This window comes from Conger conger, chromosome 6 (genome assembly GCF_963514075.1).
Source record: "Conger conger chromosome 6, fConCon1.1, whole genome shotgun sequence".
NCBI lineage: Eukaryota > Metazoa > Chordata > Actinopteri > Anguilliformes > Congridae > Conger > Conger conger.
In genome coordinates, this window is record NC_083765.1 from 8757000 (window position 1) to 8772050 (window position 15051).

General features: G+C 41.2%; 1 long non-coding RNA gene across 1 annotated transcript; it reads right to left on the minus strand.

Annotated features, from left to right (window-relative positions):
* Window positions 1–2929: 2929 nt before the first annotated feature.
* LOC133130229 (uncharacterized) lies at window positions 2930–8026 on the minus strand. The gene is made up of 3 exons (XR_009708928.1): window positions 7904–8026; window positions 3469–3530; window positions 2930–3040 (listed from the first exon to the last, which is right to left on the minus strand). It is a non-coding gene; the product is annotated as an uncharacterized LOC133130229 (long non-coding RNA).
* Between the last annotated feature and the right edge of the window lie 7025 nt (window positions 8027–15051).

The following is a 15051-nucleotide window of genomic DNA, read 5'->3' on the forward strand; positions in this document are numbered from 1 at the left end:
ACGGTTGTTGTCACACAATTTGTGGTAGTAGGGGCTGTAGTTGTTGTTGGCGCAATTGTGGTCGTATTTTCCGCAGTTGTTGTTGGGGCAGTTGTGGTTGTAGGGGCTGCAGTTGTTGGAGCACTTGTGGTAGTAGGGGCTGCAGTTGTTGGGGCAGTTGTGGTTGTAGGGGCTGTAGTTGTTGTTGGAGCACTTGTGGTCGTATTGGTTGCAGTTGTTGGAGCACTTGTGGTAGTAGGGGCTGCAGTTGTTGTTGGAGCACTTGTGGTTGTCGGGGCTGCAGTTGTTGGAGCACTTGTGGTTGTATTGGCTGCAGTTGTTGGAGCACTTGTGGTAGTAGGGGCTGCAGTTGTTGGGGCAGTTGTGGTTGTAGGGGCTGTAGTTGTTGTTGGAGCACTTGTGGTCGTATTGTCTGCAGTTGTTGGAGCACTTGTGGTAGTAGGGGCTGCAGTTGTTGTAGGAGCACTTGTGGTTGTCGGGGCTGCAGTTGTTGTAGGAGCACTTGTGGTTGTCGGGGCTGCAGTTGTTGGAGCACTTGTGGTTGTATTGGCTGCAGTTGTTGGAGCACTTGTGGTAGTAGGGGCTGCAGTTGTTGGGGCAGTTGTGGTTGTAGGGGCTGCAGTTGTTGTAGGAGCACTTGTGGTTGTCGGGGCTGCAGTTGTTGGAGCACTTGTGGTTGTATTGGCTGCAGTTGTTGGAGCACTTGTGGTAGTAGGGGCTGCAGTTGTTGGGGCAGTTGTGGTTGTAGGGGCTGTAGTTGTTGTTGGAGCACTTGTGGTCGTATTGTCTGCAGTTGTTGGAGCACTTGTGGTAGTAGGGGCTGCAGTTGTTGTTGGAGCACTTGTGGTTGTCGGGGCTGCAGTTGTTGGAGCACTTGTGGTTGTATTGGCTGCAGTTGTTGGAGCACTTGTGGTAGTAGGGGCTGCAGTTGTTGGGGCAGTTGTGGTTGTAGGGGCTGTAGTTGTTGTTGGAGCACTTGTGGTCGTATTGTCTGCAGTTGTTGGAGCACTTGTGGTAGTAGGGGCTGCAGTTGTTGTAGGAGCACTTGTGGTTGTCGGGGCTGCAGTTGTTGTAGGAGCACTTGTGGTTGTCGGGGCTGCAGTTGTTGGAGCACTTGTGGTTGTATTGGCTGCAGTTGTTGGAGCACTTGTGGTAGTAGGGGCTGCAGTTGTTGGGGCAGTTGTGGTTGTAGGGGCTGCAGTTGTTGTAGGAGCACTTGTGGTTGTCGGGGCTGCAGTTGTTGGAGCACTTGTGGTTGTATTGGCTGCAGTTGTTGGAGCACTTGTGGTAGTAGGGGCTGCAGTTGTTGGGGCAGTTGTGGTTGTAGGGGCTGTAGTTGTTGTTGGAGCACTTGTGGTCGTATTGTCTGCAGTTGTTGGAGCACTTGTGGTAGTAGGGGCTGCAGTTGTTGTTGGAGCACTTGTGGTTGTCGGGGCTGCAGTTGTTGTAGGAGCACTTGAGGTTGTCGGGGCTGCAGTTGTTGGAGCACTTGTGGTTGTATTGGCTGCAGTTGTTGGAGCACTTGTGGTAGTAGGGGCTGCAGTTGTTGGGGCAGTTGTGGTTGTAGGGGCTGTAGTTGTTGTTGGAGCACTTGTGGTCGTATTGTCTGCAGTTGTTGGAGCACTTGTGGTAGTAGGGGCTGCAGTTGTTGTAGGAGCACTTGTGGTTGTCGGGGCTGCAGTTGTTGTAGGAGCACTTTTGGTTGTCGGGGCTGCAGTTGTTGGAGCACTTGTGGTTGTATTGGCTGCAGTTGTTGGAGCACTTGTGGTAGTAGGGGCTGCAGTTGTTGGGGCAGTTGTGGTTGTAGGGGCTGCAGTTGTTGTAGGAGCACTTGTGGTTGTCGGGGCTGCAGTTGTTGGAGCACTTGTGGTTGTATTGGCTGCAGTTGTTGGAGCACTTGTGGTAGTAGGGGCTGCAGTTGTTGGGGCAGTTGTGGTTGTAGGGGCTGTAGTTGTTGTTGGAGCACTTGTGGTCGTATTGTCTGCAGTTGTTGGAGCACTTGTGGTAGTAGGGGCTGCAGTTGTTGTTGGAGCACTTGTGGTTGTCGGGGCTGCAGTTGTTGTAGGAGCACTTGAGGTTGTCGGGGCTGCAGTTGTTGGAGCACTTGTGGTTGTATTGGCTGCAGTTGTTGGAGCACTTGTGGTAGTAGGGGCTGCAGTTGTTGGGGCAGTTGTGGTTGTAGGGGCTGTAGTTGTTGTTGGAGCACTTGTGGTCGTATTGTCTGCAGTTGTTGGAGCACTTGTGGTAGTAGGGGCTGCAGTTGTTGTAGGAGCACTTGTGGTTGTCGGGGCTGCAGTTGTTGTAGGAGCACTTTTGGTTGTCGGGGCTGCAGTTGTTGGAGCACTTGTGGTTGTATTGGCTGCAGTTGTTGGAGCACTTGTGGTAGTAGGGGCTGCAGTTGTTGGGGCAGTTGTGGTTGTAGGGGCTGTAGTTGTTGTTGGAGCACTTGTGGTCGTATTGTCTGCAGTTGTTGGAGCACTTGTAGTAGTAGGGGCTGCAGTTGTTGTTGGAGCACTTGTGGTTTTCGGGGCTGCTGTTGTTGTAGGAGCACTTGTGGTTGTCGGGGCTGCAGTTGTTGGAGCACTTGTGGTTGTATTGGCTGCAGTTGTTGGAGCACTTGTGGTAGTAGGGGCTGCAGTTGTTGGGGCAGTTGTGGTTGTAGGGGCTGTAGTTGTTGTTGGAGCACTTGTGGTCGTATTGTCTGCAGTTGTTGGAGCACTTGTGGTAGTAGGGGCTGCAGTTGTTGTAGGAGCACTTGTGGTTGTCGGGGCTGCAGTTGTTGTAGGAGCACTTGTGGTTGTCGTGGCTGCAGTTGTTGGAGCACTTGTGGTTGTATTGGCTGCAGTTGTTGGAGCACTTGTGGTAGTAGGGGTTGCAGTTGTTGGGGCAGTTGTGGTTGTAGGGGCTGTAGTTGTTGTTGGAGCACTTGTGGTCGTATTGTCTGCAGTTGTTGGAGCACTTGTGGTAGTAGGGGCTGCAGTTGTTGTTGGGGCAGTTGTGGTACTAGCCGCAGTTGTGCTTACTTGCCAGCAGATACAGACTTTGGTCACAAAAATAAAATATGTGTTTACTTGCTTCCATACTTAGATATATTAATACAATAACACTTGTAATGAAATATGTATTGTAATATTTCACCAGCAGGAATGCAAAATCTAACATGTTGGTCTTTTTTTCTGAGCAGAACCAGATTGTTGATGTGTTCATGTTCATAATCATAATCTATATAACTTTTTTGGATGTGTAATTAGAGACAGCTAATTGCAGACTTTTAAAGATATTAGCCCATCTTGACGAACTGATCAAGTTTTCCTGACAATATAAATGTATTGATCATTTGAACACATCTTTTTGTAGACATCTTTGCATGTAGATTTCAATTTTATGTTCTAAATAACCCACTGGAATAAAAAAGAAAACATATGTAAATATTCTTGATAAGACCCAAAGGTTTGGTTCCATACTTACCCACTATTATTAAGATGCTCGTTGCTTTCTTGGTTTTTTGTCCATGGTATCTAGAGGGAAACCTAACAGAGGCAATACATCAATGACCATGCTAACAGACATATCACTGATGATGCAAATACCTTTCCTTTCTACATACACGCTTTTTAATGTAAATATTTTATCTGCCAATCATGTGGCAGCAAACTAAATGCTTAAAGGTATGCAGGCCTGACCAAGAGTTTCAGCTGTTTTTCAGACCACATGTCAGAATGGGGGAAAAAATGTGATCTAAGTGACTTTGGAATGATTGTTGTTGTTGCCAGACTGGGTGGTTTGATATGGATTTTGGATATGTTCACTTTTTGGACGCTTTAAGCGAGTTGAACAAACCTAAAGACATATACACCCAGAGATTAGAGACAGCAGTACACCCGGGGCTTGTTTCAGGAAAGCTACAATGAGCTGAGATCTGCGAGATGCAACAGATTTCCCCTGCACTTTTTTGGAGCGTTTCACGTACAAATCGCAATTGCAAGCCTCAAACGTGTCCACGTAGGAAATCAGTAAATCGGCTATAGTTCTCATCCGCCTGTTTCATTTTCTATCGAAGTTTTTCATTTGTGCACAGCATTAGCGCTCCTCAGCAAAGTGGGTATCCAAACGGTAGAAAATGAATCTTGCATCAGATGAAACAAATATATATTTAGCTACGTTGCGAAATAAAAACCATTCATTTCAATGGTTTGTTTATTTGAACGTTTACCTCTCCCTCGTACACCTAATATTATAGCCTGCAATTTATAGGAACGTTCGGCGTTTTGTTATTTGTAATATCCAAATTCACGTCACCTAGACGCCCTCCATTAGTAACTCCGTAACGAAGCGGTGACCCAAATCACAGTTGCTTCAAATATAACTGTTGTGTGTGCTCCCAGTTTATTTAACCGCAACATCCAATAGCATACTCTGTACGTGGCATCACATAGGCTATGACATGTGTACGTTCTCAGTCAGTGCATTAATGTGTACTTTGTAAACTACCACGACCACGGAGGTCTTCTGGGAGACCAAGTAGTGCGGAATTTCTGGGCTCGGATAAATGAATTCAGTTTTTACACGTTACTTTACGGACGTTTCTGGACGGAATGTGCTTACTCCATTGCCTGAAAACCCCAAGAAAACTGGAGCTGTCAACCCTTACAAAAAATATGCCTAAAGCACTTTTTCTGAACGAAGTCCAAGAGAGTAGAGGCTATTTAAAATATACTATTAAATACTATTAAATAAAATCGCATACTTGCCAGGGAGAAAATTGGTTTTGCCAGAGGTATGTCGTCGTAGTTGGTTTATTTGCGATTTGCAAGTGACGAATTTTGACAATATATTGCAATATATCTGCCAGTGAAAATCCTGGCAAACCACTTTCCTGAAACGAGCACCTAAAACATTACATTACTGGCATTTGGCAGACGCTCTTATCCAGAGCGACGTATGGTTGATTATACTGAGCAGAAGACAATCCTCCCCTGGCACAATGCAGGCCAAAGGCTTTGAAGATCTTATTGTGGCTACACCGGGGATCGAACGACCGACCTTGTGGGTCCCAGTCATGTAGCCTACCTTAACCACTACACTACAGAAATGCATGTGGTACTCAGTACATCGTCCATCGTCAGCTAAGTGGGCTGGCCATGGGTGTTAGGCAATATTTCAAAGGGTGGAAAATTTATCTTGCAGTCAAATAAAAGCATCTAACTACGATGTATCATAAAAATGTAATTTTAATGGTTTGTTTTATTTTGACTAGTACGTCTACCTGGTACACCTAATATCATAGCCCACATTTTATAGTAATTTTTTTTTTTTTGGAATATCCAAATTAAACCTAACACTGTCACCTAGACGCCATCCATTAGTAACATCACCTGTGAGGAAGCGATGACACAAATCACAGTTGCTTTAAATGTAACTGCTGTGTGTGCTCCCAGTTTGTTTAATCGCAGCATCTAATGGCTTAGTCTGCAAGTGGCATCATCCAACTTTCCCGTTACCGATTTTTACCTAGTGGTAGCCTACACATTTCTACACACAAACATATGCGCGTTCTCGGTCCATGCATTGATGGGAATGTGTAAACTACCAATTGGACGAAAGATCTTTGGGAGACCAAATAGTGCTTAATTTCACTTGATTACCGTAAATCCTCAAATTGTGTCCGGGATTCTATTTGAAGCCGGGCCTCGGATAATAGCCGGGGGCGTGGTCTATTCGGACAAATAAAGGCCGGCCCCCAAATACAAGCCGGGGTAATATTGCCTACCAGTAGGGCTATCAGTCCATGAGCACTAGAGACATTGTTTCGATTTAACACAATTAAATAAAAGATCTCTTCTTAATATTTTATATTGTTGGTTGGTTTAATACTGTTGCCAATGAAAAGTCGTTGTCCTACACCATGGGTCTCCAACACGTTGCTCTCAAGCTACCAGTCGCTTGCCGCCCCCTTCTGAGTAGCTTGCCAAAGGCTGAAGCAGTATACATTTAAACACAACTGTTGCCGCGAGGCATTCCAGCCTACGAATTTAATAAAAAGTAAATCAGGCTAAATTAAAAATGAACTCAATTTAGGCTACTTGGCTATGCAATAAGGTTTCCATGTATTTACAGCACAGCGCACGTCCAATGACGGGTGGAAATCCCGACACTCTTTCAACTACATAAAGCTTCACAGTGAACCATCAAATACCCCCCAGATTTCAGTGCCCATCAGTCCCAACATTTAGTAATAGAATCAAACAGTCCAAGAGTCAATTAAATCCCAAACCAAAGCGAAAATCTTTTGATCGTATACCGGTATGCTGCTCCAAACGAAACGTATGTCTCACAATAAAACTCACTTTAGGAAAAACAAGATCCTTAAGAATAAAATTCTACAACAGAAGCCTAATAAGAAATAAAAGCCTGCCTCGAATACAAGCCTGCCCCAAATAAAGGCCTGTGCGTTGTGCAGCCTAAGTAAATAAAAGATCCCGGCCACAATTTGAGAATTTACTGGTACTTCACTTGACGCCTGACTACTGCGTTTTGATAATATATTGCGATCTGCGAGTGAAAAATCATCGCAAATCGCTTTCGTGAGCCCCAGCTTGTTTAATGCAAATATGTGATAAGCCAATCGTGGAACATCTCAACACATAAAAGCATGCAGACATGGTCAAGAGGTTCAATTGTTGTTCAGAACAAACAATAGAATGGGGAGGAAATATGATCTAAGTGACTTTCACAGTGGAATTATTGTTGGTGCTCTGAGTATCTCAATAGCTGCTGATATCCTGGGATTTCAATGCTCAACAGTCTTTCCTGAGTCTTTCAATTTTCGCATTTTAGTGGACCAAAAGTAATTGGACAGTCGGCTCAGTTATTCTCATTTGTCAGTTGTATTCGTTAAGAAACACTCGGTGCCACTGGTCCCGCCTGAATTTCTAATGAACTTTACCTGCAAACCATCTCCAGAACTATACACCGCCAATTAGCCAACTAATCATCCATACCACCACCACAGTAAACAGCCAGGCTGCCAAACGGTGTTGGCTATTATTCAAACGTGAAGATGCAAATTTCACATGCCTTTATTTCATGTGAGCTATTTAAACTCGTATTAGGATAATAAAATAGACATCTTTCTTAAGGGGGTTGTTTTACCCCAAACTACCCTATAGCCTTTTTATTTCTTCCGCCAAACTTTTATCATATAGGCTGGCATAATAGCCTATATTTACTCATTTAAAGTTGTCCGTGAAGTAAGCTCGATTAACTCAGAAGTTAATTAACTAGCCCAGAAAACTTGAGTTTCAACTCGAATAGCCGATTACAAATTAAATTTGTGCAACTAGTAGTATCTAATAGGTACCAATCTCTCGTTTTAATGAATTATTTCAATTCGTTTGTGAAGTAAGATCTGTTAGCCTTGACGTTAGAATGTGTGCTGGACGTCAGCACGTGAATGTTTCAACTTGGTTAACCGATTAGAAAATATGTGTAAGTAGTATCAATGTCAATCTAGTATCAATGTAGTATCAAATCTCGTTTTAATTCATTTTTTCTCACGATAGAATGCTTACAGCATTGGACGTTCTATTGCCAGTTGAAAATGATTCAAGCTTAGGCTAAATATTGTTTTTTATTATAAAATAATTTCTTTTAAAAAGATGGAAATCCAAATTTAATTAAATTCTAATATTAAATATTCATATTTCCATCCTATAGGCCTATTTAAAAAAAGAAAAAAATCTAAATGCAATCTCAGCCAACTTTGTCGTATTATGTTTTATGTTGCCTCTAACATCAGCTCCATAGATTCACACTTCTAGCCCGTGTGATATCATATTAAAATAAACATAAACATTCGGTGACAAACTGATCTGTCTCCCCTCTATAAATAAGTCCAACTCACTCCCTCTTCGTTTCAAAGTGCATATCTCTGGTCCGGAAAGAAGAATCCGCTCGTATGGTTAGATCTTAAAATGTGATGACTTCGTCAAAGTGGAATCGCAACTAGACTTCAGCACGGTGAATTAGCGGTATGATGTTTGGTAGCCGACGGGAGATGTTTTATAGAAGCGCTCATTAGGGTGGGTTCTAGAGGTGTACAAGTGATGTAACTGCTATGTCTGACTCAGAGTACAGGGCGTACTACCTGCGTACCGACCATGTAAAACCTTGCCAAAAATAAACCAAGAATAGACATATACATTCCAGTGAGAACAAAGCAATTATTTGTTATGAAGGCGTGTAGACTCGAGCGCAATTAGGTTTGACAGGAAATCAGCAATCCAAGCATCATCCAAATTACTTTGTACACATTTGTGATATCTGAGTCTAACATTTCTACCTGTTATTCTCATTGATTTGAATATATTTTAATTATTGATGAATTTCTAATATTTATGTTAGAAAAGTGTTATTTTGCAACACTGCTACTTGATATACTGATCCTTGACTATAGCAAAGTCGAAATCCGTGATTGATAGCTTCCTCTCATTCGTGTTTGCTGTTTTTCCACCATTAGAGGTCCAAACACGTCATAAATGTGAAGAGGACCCTCACACAGGTGATGTTAGCAAGGCAGTTGATTATTCTCACATGAATAGAGGGTATGCTTCTATGCACTCTGTAAAACCAGTTTTAACAGGCTGTACCACTAAAGGTAGACCTATTGTTGCAGGCAAGGATGTACAAACTTGTGTCCACAATTCTGCAATGCTGCCAAGGTTGTCAGGTGACACCCAATACATATTATTTTGTATGATAGTAATTTAGCAGATACCCAGAGTGGATAAGATAAAATGATTGTCACTCCAGAAGCTGTCACCCTTGATAAAAGTGAAGAAAAGGCTGCATAGCTAATAATCTATATGTTATATTCAAACATATTGAAAAAAATGTATGCCTACTTTTATTTCAATACATTTACTCTCTTGTTTCAATGTTGTTCATTAAGCATTTTCTGAAAACGGTAGGTGTCAAATTCTTCCAAGTGCACATTGTTCCAACGGACAGTGAGGAAGATGGTGAGAGAGACAGTAAAAACCCAAGGATCGCAGCTGACGAATTGCAAGTGATTGGTTGCATCTTGTCACCAAGTCTCAAAAAGAACCATAAACCACCCACCTCCATACAAACACATGCTAGCAGAAGGGTGGCCTTTTATTGAATAGACCTGACTAATCAGAAAGAGCTAAGAAGCCAACTGTCCAATTACTTTTGGTTCCCTAAAATTGAGGAACTATGTACACAAAGGGATGTAATTCCTACACATATCAGCCGCTATAGCTGTAATTACCCTCAAATTAAAGGTGACAGTCTGCACTCTAACCGCATATTCATTGTTTCATATCATATCCAATGTGCTGGAGTACAGAAATTGTATCATGGTCCAAATACTTACAGACTGCACTATAACAAAGGGAATGACTAAAGAGGTATGTTTTTTAAGTTTTTAAGTTTTTAAGATATTTGAATCAATAGCCATGGCAAGGTCTTTAACAACTGCATTGGCAGAGACATAGAAGTCATCCAGTTTTAAAGAAAACATTTACTCCCATCCCTGCACAGAGGACTGTGATTTCAACGTGCCAATACTGAAAGTTTATACATTGAACTGAAGAAAAAAAGGTTAGATGTACCCACACAAATAAATAAATAAGAATATTACAATAGCCCAATGTTATTCAATGTTTCTCTTGGGGAACTGGGCGCCCAGACCCAATTAGTTGAGTCATATACTGATTTAATGTATCTGCTTTTGTCACTGAGTAATAACAAAAACCTGCAAACTGCACACCTAGTGGCGCTCAAAGGGCTAGAGTACATACCAGATATATTACAAATATCCTAACACTGGCAGCTTTTCCAAAGAGTGAGACTCGCCCAGTGAGCCTGGGTTCTGAAAAGGGCGCATACTGTGTTAGTACGTCAATCTGTCTTATTTGTCCTTGTTCTGCTAAATTACATTTTATATGTGGCACTACATTTTCATGGTTCCAATTTTTACTCGACTTGTCTCACCCTTTAAATCTCTTGAAGGAACCCTCCATCATAGGTGTCTAGTTCCCAGACAAGGCACCATTTTGCCTGACAATGAACCCCTGAACCAGATGGAATCTCTATGGAATCTCTGGGTTCCTTTCGGAACCATTTTTTTTCTGAGAGTATGGGCAAGGACATGCTTAACTGACCACAGGACTGGTGTTTGATCAGGAGCTTCTGACATTCAGTGACCAGACGGATTCCATCAAAGACCATACCTGACAATGTAGGCCTACATACTTTAAAGAAATAAAAAACCGACAGACAATAACCTTGTTTCATTATTTTAGCAGGCTGTTTCTAACCGGGCGGCACGGATGGTGCAGTGGCTAGCACTGCCGCCTCACAGCAGAGTCGGCCGGGGCCTCTCTGTGCGGAGTTTGCATGCTCTTCCCGTGTTTGCGTGGGTTTCCTGCGGGTACTTGCCTGTGGGTACGAGTGTGTGAGTGAATGGTGTGTGTACCCTGGCGACCTGTCCAGGGTGTATTCCTGCCTTTCGCCCAATGTATGCTGGGATAGGTTCCAGCCCTGCGGATAAGCAGGATAAGCAGGTTAAGATAATGGATGGATTTTTCCAACCACGATTGGATAAAGGCAAAAAACCATGCCCTTTCTTGAGGGACAAAGCGATTAAATGCACCAGTATGTTCAGGATATACATTTAATTTGTATTTATTATGGTGGTACTAGCGAATTCCCGCTGATTTATTTATTTATTTATTTATTTATTTTTCGGTTTGCATCAAGAACTTGCTACTGTTGCTACAGTTGCGCTTTTGTTTCTCTCACCTGCCATTTCCCTCTATTAAGTAACGTAATACATTCATGTTTTTTTAAACGCTCCGTCATTTTTTCTGTGAAAAACACCAAGCCTTAATGACAGAATATTCTTTAAAAAGGACAAGTTCAAAGATTACTTCACTAAAATCCATCCCAAAAAAAAAACGATCCTGTAGTCGGTATCTAATACTTGTCTATTTGAGGAAGGGGACAAAAGGGTGTTGTGGGGTTCAGTTTTTACAAGTCCTAAAATCTAAGAAACTGTACAGTGAAGTGTTTAGTGTTAAATTAACTCTTACAGTGTACATGTAATCTTTATTGGACTAAATAAAGAAATAGTGTTAGAATATCCTGGCCATTTTACAGTGCATTTTACTGTGCATTTCTTGCTCTAAAGTCCAGGACCTCTGAATACAGACATCTGAAACAAGAACAATAGGCTAAATTAAAAAACAGAAGTTGGAATGTTCATGCAAAATTTCTGCCAATAGTGAGACTAAAATAGAAATGGCTTTCCCGACTCAATCTACACAGTGTGAAAAACAGTGTTGAACATTAATCTTTACCAGAGTCCTTTGTGCCTTCCTCCTGAATTTGAAATGCGTACATGAAACACAATATGATGAGACATGGAAATATAACATAAAGTATTAATAACTATTAAGAAGTACGTTATGGAAAATAATAAAAAGAAATGCAGCAAAACAACTCTTGAAATGCATCATGGCCATAATGATTTTTATAATGAATGAAGGTGTGGTCTCCTCTATTGTTCCTTACTGAAGGCATTGTTCAGGAGATCTTTTGTATCTTTTATGGTGCATTTTCTTTGCACAGAGCACACTGATACCAGAAACTCACTGGCACTGGCATTGTGTTCATTTATTTGTTTATTTTGCCTTACTTGTTTGAGTTTTTAATGCACAAACTCAAAAAATGAATATTGCAGTTAGACTAAAAAAACTAACAAAAAAAAGAAAAAAAAAGTGTGGGTTCAGATGCTGTTGTAATGTGTGGTTATTTGCACGACTGTCACCTTCCTGTCAGCTTCAACCAGTCTGGCCATTCTCCTCTGCCCTCTCTCATTAACAACGTGTTTTTGCTCTCAGAACTGCGACTCACTGGAGGTTTTTTGTTTTTTGCACCGTTCTCTGCAAACTCGAGAGACTGTTGTGCATGAAAATCCCAGGAGTTCCTGAGATACTCAAACCACCCTGTCTGGCACCAACAATCATTCCATTGGCAAAGTCACTTTGATCACATTTCTTCCCCATTCTTACATTTGGTCTTAAAACCTCTTGACCATGTATGCATGCTTTTATACATTTAACATGATAGATGAGTGCTATCATGATGTTACATTTTAAGGCCTGAAAACAGCTGTGTGCTAACTAGTCCCAATCTCCCCTATTTGCCCCCTTCCTGATTTCCTCTTTTATCTATTTGTCACACTGAATGGTTTCAAAAGTAGACAAAAGGAACATGGGTAAATATTCTTTCACTTATTTAATGAAAAACATTATTTAACTTACCAATATGATTGAATTAAAGCAGTTTTGCTCAGTAGAGTGGGCCAAAAATAATCTGCAGGGATGTGAAAGACAGATATCAAATATAGGAAGCCTTTGGTTAGTATTACAGTTATTACATTTAAGGGGCAATTACTTTTTTTCACAGGGGTCATATGACTATTTGAGAGCTTTTCTCACTAAATACATGAAATAGTTTTTATTTTATTTATTTTATGTATTTACTCAGGTGTTTACTCAGGTTTCCTTTGTCTAATATGACATTTTGTCAAAAAATCTGAAACCATTCAGTGTGACAAATATGCAATTATAGAAGAAATAGTCTAATATTATTTGGCTAATTGGTATATTGTAGATTATTATAGGTTCATAATGAACCTATTTTAATTGTCTTTTCCAAAGATATCGACCGCAAATTCCAGAAAGCGTAAGGAAGATTCGTAGGCTACTACAAGTGATAATATTCTAGGTAGCTTTTTATCATTGCATGACCGTACTACCCGCCCAGTTTGTCTGGAAAATCCAGTTTTGTTTAACGAATAAAATGGCAATGTCTGCAGAGCAATGCTTTCACACACCCAAGTCAATAGAATTAATTAAGGCTGTTAACTGTAACAACGGGAGACAGTTGGCATATAAGTGTATGCGTGAGCAAACACAAACTACAATCTTTTTTATTTATTAATTATTATTACATTTATTTATGAAAAACGTTATTAAACCTATGAATATTTTTCACGGCAGTGATAAGCAAATCTGAGTTTCTCAGGGGGTTCAGTTCATGACGTGACAAGATGACATGAGACTAAGAGACAGTTTATAGGCGTCGCGCCCTCGTTTGCAGTCGCGCCCATGTGTTGGCTTGTCGGATATTTCTGTTAAAAGGCTATGCTCTATATTTATGAAGACGCCAGACCAACGGAAACACCGTCTCATACTTAGTCTCCCAAAGACAAGTTGAAAGATATATGTCTAATAAATTGTTTCACTTGCTGCGTTCTTACATGGGCGTCGGTGCGTCACTCCTTCCGATGCCCAAGAGGCAACGAAAATAAAGACAGTTCACGTAATATTCTGTCGTCACTTGCAAGTGGAACATTCACGTCAGAATGTAGCGCGAATTTATTTGGTGTATCTAAGCAACGCAGGGTCAGGAACACACTGAAGGACGTTTTTCACGTTTTTGAAGGGACGTTTTTTTTCTTTAATATTGGCTACATTACATTACATTATTACAATGAACAACAATATTATCCGCCCAGATATTATGGCTATTGTTTTTTTTTTATTTAGATTTTATAGGTTTAGCTAATCACCAAGACTTAGGCCGGAATATACCGACCTTGCGTTTATTGTCTTTATAGCCCACACAGGACTACATTAGACAAGGCAGACATTAGAAAATAGAATTTCCATTCCAAGTTATCAACACAGCAGAATTGTTCGATTAGGCAAAGAGTGGTGCAATCATAATTTCTACAAAATAAAGGCTAATCAATGGAAATAGCATGTATGGTAGCCTAGCTAATATTGTAGGCTAATTTGTGTACTGTAGATGATTGTAGGTTCATAGCCTTCAGATTAACAATAGGTTACATCTTGTCCAAATTGAGCCTATTGAATCGTCTTTTCTGAAGATATCGATCGCAAATTCCATATAGTTTAAGGAAGAACTGTAAGGTAGGACAAGGGATTCATGATGTTCTAGGTTGCTTTTTATGATTGCGTGACCTTTTTACCCTCCCAGGTTGTCTCGAAAATCCAGTTTTGTTTGACGAATAAAATGATAATATCTGCAGCCATCATCAGTACAATGTTTTACACACCCACGTCAATAAAATTCTATGGGTGCGTTCGTAAATACGCTCTGAATGCGCCAGAGCGCACCCTGGGTGCTCTGGTCGCTAGGCAATACAATACATTCCAATCTAAAAGTAGTGAAGCAAGTCGTTTCTGCGACCAACTGCGATGGTAGCGGCTTGTTTGGTACGGTTATTCAACACCAATACATGCATAACAAAACGGGTAATAATCATGTTTATACATCGGATGAATTAACGTTCATTTGAACGAATTTTAAAAGATGAAAATGGCAACGTTTGTTAACGAGTAGGGGAGAGCGGGGTAAATTGTCACACTGCTCATAGCTCCAACCCTAGCCATCTCAAAAATCGTAGCTGTAGTCACTGTAATCTGAGGTGAGCACAAGTCTTCTTTTTCACCTTCAAAAGTGAAAAGATGGCACTTCAGCTGCAGTCCTATGTTGAACTAACTTTGAGAAATAGCCCACATTTGGGGCAAGTTGTCTCAATGACTTTGGGGCAGTATAAATATACACATAGAACATGCACAAAAAAACATTGTGATATTGTGTAATCAGCTACTGGGCTTCTGATAATAGCATTATTTGTATCCATTGTAAATGGATTACCATATATGCAAATAGTTTAGAGCAGCAGCCATCCCTAGACTTCACTAGACAGGCTCTGATATGCGTGTGTGTGACGGGTGCGTGAGATGCAAGTGGGCCCATGATGATTGTACCTCGGGCCAAGGTATTTACTTGCGCTGGAACTGTGACTCTGAAGATGAGTCAGATTAGTCAGAAATTGTTAGGCCTATATTGCAAAACAATGACGAGATTCACTGTGCTTCAGTGCGTTTGAACACCAGGTCTGTTTTGTTAAGAATTTAAACGTTATCT